This window comes from Cebus imitator, unplaced genomic scaffold, assembly GCF_001604975.1.
Source record: "Cebus imitator isolate Cc_AM_T3 unplaced genomic scaffold, Cebus_imitator-1.0 Scaffold45, whole genome shotgun sequence".
In the NCBI taxonomy this organism is placed as follows: domain Eukaryota; kingdom Metazoa; phylum Chordata; class Mammalia; order Primates; family Cebidae; genus Cebus; species Cebus imitator.
Window position 1 is genome coordinate 14327598 of NW_016107360.1, and position 6996 is coordinate 14334593.

Below are 6996 nucleotides of genomic sequence, written 5' to 3' on the forward strand. Positions count from 1 at the left end.
TTTATTATGGTGATCTATAATCAGTGGTTTTTTTTTTTTTTTTGAGATGGAGTTTCGCTCTTGTCGCCCAAGCTGGGGTGCCATGGCGCGATCTCGGCTCACCTTTGCCTCCTGAGTCCAAGTGATTCTCCTTCCTCAGCCTCTGAGTAGCTGGGATTACGGGCATGCACTACCATGCCTGGCTAGTTTTGTATTTTTAGTAGAGATGGGGTTTCTCCATGTTGGTCAGGCTGGTCTCAAACTCCCTACCTCAGGTGATCTGCCCATCTCAGCCTTCCAAAGTGCTACGGTTACAGGTGTGAGCCACCATGCTCGGCTGATCAGTGATTTTTGACGTTACTGTTTTATTGCTTTGGGGAGCCACATGAGATGGAGAACCTAGTAAATGCATGCGTTCGAACTACTCCTCCGACTGGCTGTTCTTCATCTCTTCCTTACTCTGGGCCTCCCTATTTCCTGAGGCACAACAATATTGAAATTAGGACAATTAATAACAATACAATGGTCTTTAAATATTCAAGTGAAAGGAAAAGTAACACACCTCTTGTTTTGTGTTGTTTTTGAGATGGAGTCTTGTTCTGAGGCCCAGGCTGTAGTACAGTGGTGCAATCTTGGCTCACTGCAACATGGCAACCCCCGTCTCCCAGGTTCAAGCACTTCTCGTTCCTCAGCCTCCCAAGTAACTAAGACTATAGGCATGCGCCACCACACCCGGCTAATTTTTGTATTTTAGGAGAGACAGAATTTCACCATGTTGGCCAGGCTGGTCTTGAACTTCTGACCTCAAATGATCCGCTCACCTTGGCCTCCCAAAATGCTGGGCTCACCGGCTTAAGCCACCATGCCATGCCACATCTCTTACTTTCAATCAAAAAGGAGAAATGATTAAGCTTAGTGAGGAAGGCATGGGGGAAGCCAAGATGGGCTGAAAGCAAGGCCTCTTGCACCAAACAGTTGGCTAAGTTGTGAATGCAAAGGAAAAGTTCTTGAAGGAAACTAAAAGTGCTACTCCAATGAACACATGAATGATAAGAAAGCAGAACAACCCACTGTTGATATGGAGAAAGTTTGAGTGGTCTGGATAGAAAACCAAACCAGTCACAATATTCCCTTAAGCCAGTGCCTTGTCCAGAGCAAGGCCCTGTCTCCCTTCAATTCTGTAAGGACTGAGAAAAGTGAGAAAGTTGCAGAAGAAAAGGTGGTGGAAGCCAGCAGACGTTGATTCATGAGGTTTAAGGAAAGAAGTTGCCTCCGCCACATAGAAGTGCAGAGTAAAGCAGCAAATGCCAATATAGAAATTGCAGCTCGTTATACAGAAGATCTAGCCCAAGATAATTGATAAAAGTGTTGACACTAAACAACAGATTGTCAGTGTAGATAAAACAGCCTTCTATTGAAAGATGCCATCTGGAACTTTCTTAGTTACAGAAGAGAAGTCAAGGCCTGGCTTCAGATCTTCAAAGGACAGGCTGACTCTTTTGTTAGGGGTTAATGCAGCTGGTGACTTTAAATTGAAGCCAATGTTCATTTACCATTACAAAAATCCCAAGGCCCTTAAGAATTATGCTAAGTCTACTCTGCCTGTGCTCTAGAAATGGAACAGCAAAGCCTGGATGGCAGCACATCTGTTTACAGCATGGATTAATGAATAGTTTATGCCCACTGTTGAGACTTACAGCTCAGAAAAAAAAAGATTCCTTGCAAAACATGACTGCTCATTGATGATGCACCTGGTCACCCAAAAGCTCTGATGGAGATGTATGAGGAGATTAATGTTATTTTCCTGCCTACTCACACAACATCTCTTCTGCAGCCTATGGATCGAGGAGTAATTCTGACTTTCAAGTCTAATTATATAAGAAATACATTTCATATGAGTATAGCTGTCATAGATAGTGATTCCTTTGATGGATTTGGGCAAAGTAAATTGAAAATCTTCTAGGAAGGATTCACCATTTTAGATGCGATTCATGGGAGGAAGCCAAAATATCAATATTAACAGGATTTTGGAAGAAGCTGATTTCAACCCTCATGGATGATTTTGAGGAGTTCAAGACTTCAGTGGAAGAAGTCACTGCAGATATGGTGGGAATAGCAAGAGAACTAGAATTATAAGTGGAACCTGAAGATGTGACTGGATTGCTGCAGTCTCACGACCAAATTTAAATGGATGAGGAGTTCCTTCTTATGGATGAGCAAACAAAGTGGTTTCTTGAGATGGAATCTACTCCTGGTGAACATGCTGTATCATTGTTGGAATTACACAAAAAATTTAGAATACTACATCAACTTAGTTGATAAAGCAGTGGCAGGGTGGGAGAGTATTGACTCCCAGTTTTGAAAGTTCTACTGTGAGTAAGTAAAATGCTATCAGACAGCATTGCATGCTACAGAGAAATATTTTGTAAAAGAGTTCATCACTAAGTCCATCATTGTCTTATTTTAAGAAATTGCCACAGTCACCTCAACTTTCAGTAACCACCACTCTGATCAGTCAACAGCCATCAAAAGTGACGCAAGACCTTCTACCAGCAAAATGATTAAGACTTGCTGAGGGCTCAGATTGTACTTAACATTTTTTTTTTTTTTTTTTTTTTACCAATGAAGTACTTTTAAACTGAAACATAGACGTAATGCCATTAATACAGCTACTTAAAAGACTACAGTATCGTGTAAACATAACTTTCATATGCACTGGGAAACCAAAAAATGCTGTGAGTTGCTTTGTTACATTATTTACTTTGTTGCGGTGATCCGGAATCAAACCTGCAATGTCTCTGAGGTATGCCTGTACCTAATGTCATCCCTAACTGTGACAGCACTCTTAGGCAAGTTTATCTTTGAGAATTTTTTGGACCATGGAAGGTCACACAGAGTGAAGCGTTTAAAGGGTTCCCTGAGAAAAGAGAGCTGGAACTTAAGGCAAGGTGGCAGGAGGCAGAAGAGAGAATACAGCTAAAAATACTTAGTATGGTGTCCCTAACTAATTGGTGAAACTAGGCCAAATTTGGCAAAATTTCTGTAGGAGAGCCAAGTCTGAAGGATGGGTCAGTGGCTCCCTGGAGTACTGATCTGGAAGAATTTCTGCAGTCACAGACAGCCTCAGCAGTGATAACTATAATGATTGATTACTGATATCTGCCAAGGGCCCAGGAAGGAGTGTGTGTGGCATGTCTGTCAGCTGTGCTCTGGTAGACATGAGGCTACATTTTGAACTTTTTGGCCTTTTGCTGATCTCTCTTTTCAGAAACACACACCAGCATTTCCTTTCTCCTGATACATATTCACGGGTAAATACTTGCTACTCAAATAAGAGATTTATACTAGTTTAGGCAGAATCTCTCAGAGGTATCTGAGCTAATGGGCAGTAAACACCACTCAGCATATGTCTCCAGAAGCTGTGAGCAGGGAAGCCACTACAAGTTGGTCATCCCTGTGTAGTCACTTTTTCTCTTTGCAACTGATGTCCAATACACAGGTTCTCCCATGACTCGGAACCAATCATCACCCTCACATCCCCTGAGGGGATCGCAACTGTGGCAGGATCTGTGACATCCATTCTGGGCTTCACACAAAAAACATGGTAGAGTGATATGAACTGTGACTGTGTCATCACCAGCACTTTTAGCCATAACTGAGCTCTCTTGAAATATCTGTACCACTTGAGGGAGTTGGTGTCCCCAGCTGTGTCCTGCTGCATGACATGAAATGGTAGAGGCAGGCCACTTGCCTTCCTCCTTTATTGCAACACTGCCTGGCTCTTTGCTATTTTTATAAAAGTCAACTTTTCCTTAAATATCAAAGAATTTTGGCTGGGCATTGTGGCTCACGCCTATAATCGCAGCACTTTGGGAGTCAGAGGTGGGTAGATTACTTGAGTTCAGGTGTTCAAGATCAGCCTGGCCAACATGGTAAAGCCCCATCTCTACTAAAAATACACAAATTAGCCGAGTGTGGTGGCACATGCTGGTAATCCCAGCTACTTGAGAGGCTGAGGTGAGAGAATGAATTGAACATGGGAAGCAAAGGTTACAGTGAGCTGAGATTGTGCCACTGCACTCCAGCTAAGGTGACAGAGCAAGACTCCATTGCAAAAAAAAAAAAAAAAATTTATCTTCAGGGAGCCCCTCTATTTAGTCTGCTGTGCTGCTATACCAAAATACCATAGACTGGGTGGCTGAAACAACAGAAATTTATATCTCTATAGGTCTGGAGGCTGAGAAGTCTGAGATCAAGGTGCTGGCTGATTCAGTTCCTGGTGAGGGCCAACATCCCAGCCTCCAGACAGCTACCTCCTTGCTATGTCCTCACACAGTGGGGAGAGCAAGCTCCTGTCTCAAGGACAGTGATCCCATCATGGGGGCCTCACTCTCAAGACCCAAACTAAACCTGATGAACTCCCAGAGGCCCACTTCCCAATACCATCACATTGGGGGTGAGGGCTTTCCCCTAGAAATGTGAGGGGGACAAAAACACTCAGTCTGTAACACCCTCCTTCCTGGAAGGTGTATTTTCATTGGAAAACACCAATCCTTGACGATGCAACCAAACTTTTTAACGCTAAAGAGTTTGACCTGAATGTTTTGCGCTTTAGGTTTTAGTGGGGTTGGTGTGCTTGTGCTACTGGGTTGAGAGAAGAGAGAGCTTTAAATATTATTAACATTTAGCAAAATAATGATGTTTTTGGTTTTAAAAAGAGCAGTAAGTGACTCGATTGCTATTGCTAATTGTAGAAAATGTCCCGGTGGAACTGCGTGAGGAAATACAGAGGAAACAGCAGTGGGTTGGGGAGAGTCATTTTGAACTGTTTTTTGTTAAATGAACTGATAATTCTGCTTGTTGAGTTGTTAATACAATGTCGAAGTTCAGGTGCTGTATCTGATTTCAATTCCTGATTCCTCTACTTAGTAGCACTGTGATCATGGGCAAGCGACTGAATCTCTCTAAGTCTCAGCTTTATCATTTCTAAAATGAAAGTAATAATAGTTCCTACTCTATGGGACTCAATGAGGAGAAGAAGATTCAGTGAGGAGCTGGGAGTGGTGGCTCACACCTGTAATCCCAGCACTTTGGGAGGCTAAGGCAGGAGGATCACTGGAGCCCAGGAGTCGAGACCAGCCTAGGCAATAAAGTGAGACTGTTGATACCAAAACCAAAACAAACAGCCAGGTGTGGTAGTGTGTACCTGTGGTCCCAGCTACTCCGGAGGATGAGATGGGAGGATTGCTTGAGCCCAGGAGGTCGATGCTGCGATGTGCCGTGTTCACGTCACTGCACTCCAGCCTGGGTGATGGAGCCAGACCCTGGCTCAGAATAAAAAAAAAAAAGATTCAATGTGAATGTATGCAAAATAATTCAAGATTGTGTCTGGAACATGTAAGTGCTCATCAAATGTTAGCTATTACTATTCTTACTACTATTATTTATTAGCAGTTGGGGGGGAAAGACAGCGCTAGGAAGCCAGATCCCTTTCTTCAATTACTGATATACATTAACAATAACAACAACAATAGTAGTAACCCTTTTATGTACTAGGCTCTTAACATGAATTAATTTACAACTGCCCTATGAGGTACTATTACTATTATAATCACCCTTTACTTATAACTGAGGAAACCGAGTCACAGAAAGATTAAATAACTTGCCCAGAGTAACATGGATAATGACCAGCAAGGCCAGAGCTTGAATCTAGGCAGCCTGTTCCAGAGACGACATGTTGAACTATCGTGATATGTTGCTTTTTCTGGTCTATACAATTAGGGCCATGGCTGGAGGCAATGTATAGACCCAATAATCTGTTTGGCTCCCTCCACGTCTTGGATCCTTGGTAGTGTCCCTGAGTTTAGATCTATTGTTATGCTCTATATCAGACAATGAAAAACACAGTTCTAAGTCCTTAGCTTGGGAAACTCTCATAACATTTGGCTCAGTGAAATCAAATGGTATAAAAACAAAAGTAAAAGGCACATGGAATCAAAAGTCTTTTCTTACCTCATCATCCAGCCATCTAGTTCCCTTGCCCAGAGATAGTAATTGTTAGGTAATGGATCAATTTTGAGCAAACTGTTAACCTAAACCTTACCCCTTTATCATCCAAGACAAACACTGCTTCCATGCCCCACCTCCCCTCTCTTCTCTGACTTCCTGGCTGGAGACAGAATTCCCAGTGAGGGAGAGAAACAGAGCTAGTTTCTCTCCAGTGCTAGCCTCGCCTTCCCTTCCCCTCTCATGACCTCTCCCCTGCCCTACCACTACTGGGCCTTTCTTTACCAACTCATACTATCAGCACTTTACGCTACACTAACAGTATCCTCAGGAGAAGGCTGGGGACACCTGCTTTAATTTCAACAACTCCTTTGCTGCCATGACTATCCTTCTGAGTTTATCACAATTAGCATACCACTCACCCTGTGAAGTATAAGGACTGATGTGGCTGGACCACCAAAGAAGACTCATTCTCTGCAATATTCCTAAACACAAGAAAGAAAAAGAATAGCATTTTCTTTCTAAGTATTCTAGTACTAAACCTTGTAGCTACATATGTACAGGAACAGAGAGATGCAGGGCATGCTATTGATCTCATTTGCAAAACCTAAAAATAATAGCAACAACAAATTAAGCATATACACATTGACTAGCAGACTAAAGTGTTAATAGTGAATACGTTAACTACCAACCATCTTAACTTTTAATAAGAAGCATGAATTTCATTTACTTATATATGATTTTCAGATCTTTTCTCCCTTTTTATTGTGGTAAAATAACATACGCTTTACCATTTTAACTATTTTTATTTAGTTAGTTGTTTGTTTTTAATAGAGATGGGATCTCACTATGTTGTCCAGGCTGGTCTCAACCTCCTGAACCCAAGCAGTCCTCCCGCCTTGGCCTCCTAAACTGTTGAGATTACAACTGTGAGCCACTGCACCCATCCTCAACTATTTTTCAGTCTATAGTTCAGTGACATTAAGTATATTCACAATGTTGTGCAACAAT

At 42.2% G+C, this 6996-nt stretch overlaps 1 long non-coding RNA gene across 1 annotated transcript in view; it reads right to left on the minus strand.

The window, feature by feature from the left end:
• LOC108303307 overlaps nucleotides 1-6470 on the minus strand; it is a 19039-nt gene extending 12569 nt beyond the window's left edge. Inside the window, exon 1 of the long non-coding RNA XR_001824778.1 lies at nucleotides 6401-6470. This is a non-coding gene — a long non-coding RNA (uncharacterized LOC108303307). The remainder of the gene's footprint in view (nucleotides 1-6400) is intronic.
• Between the last annotated feature and the right edge of the window lie 526 nt (nucleotides 6471-6996).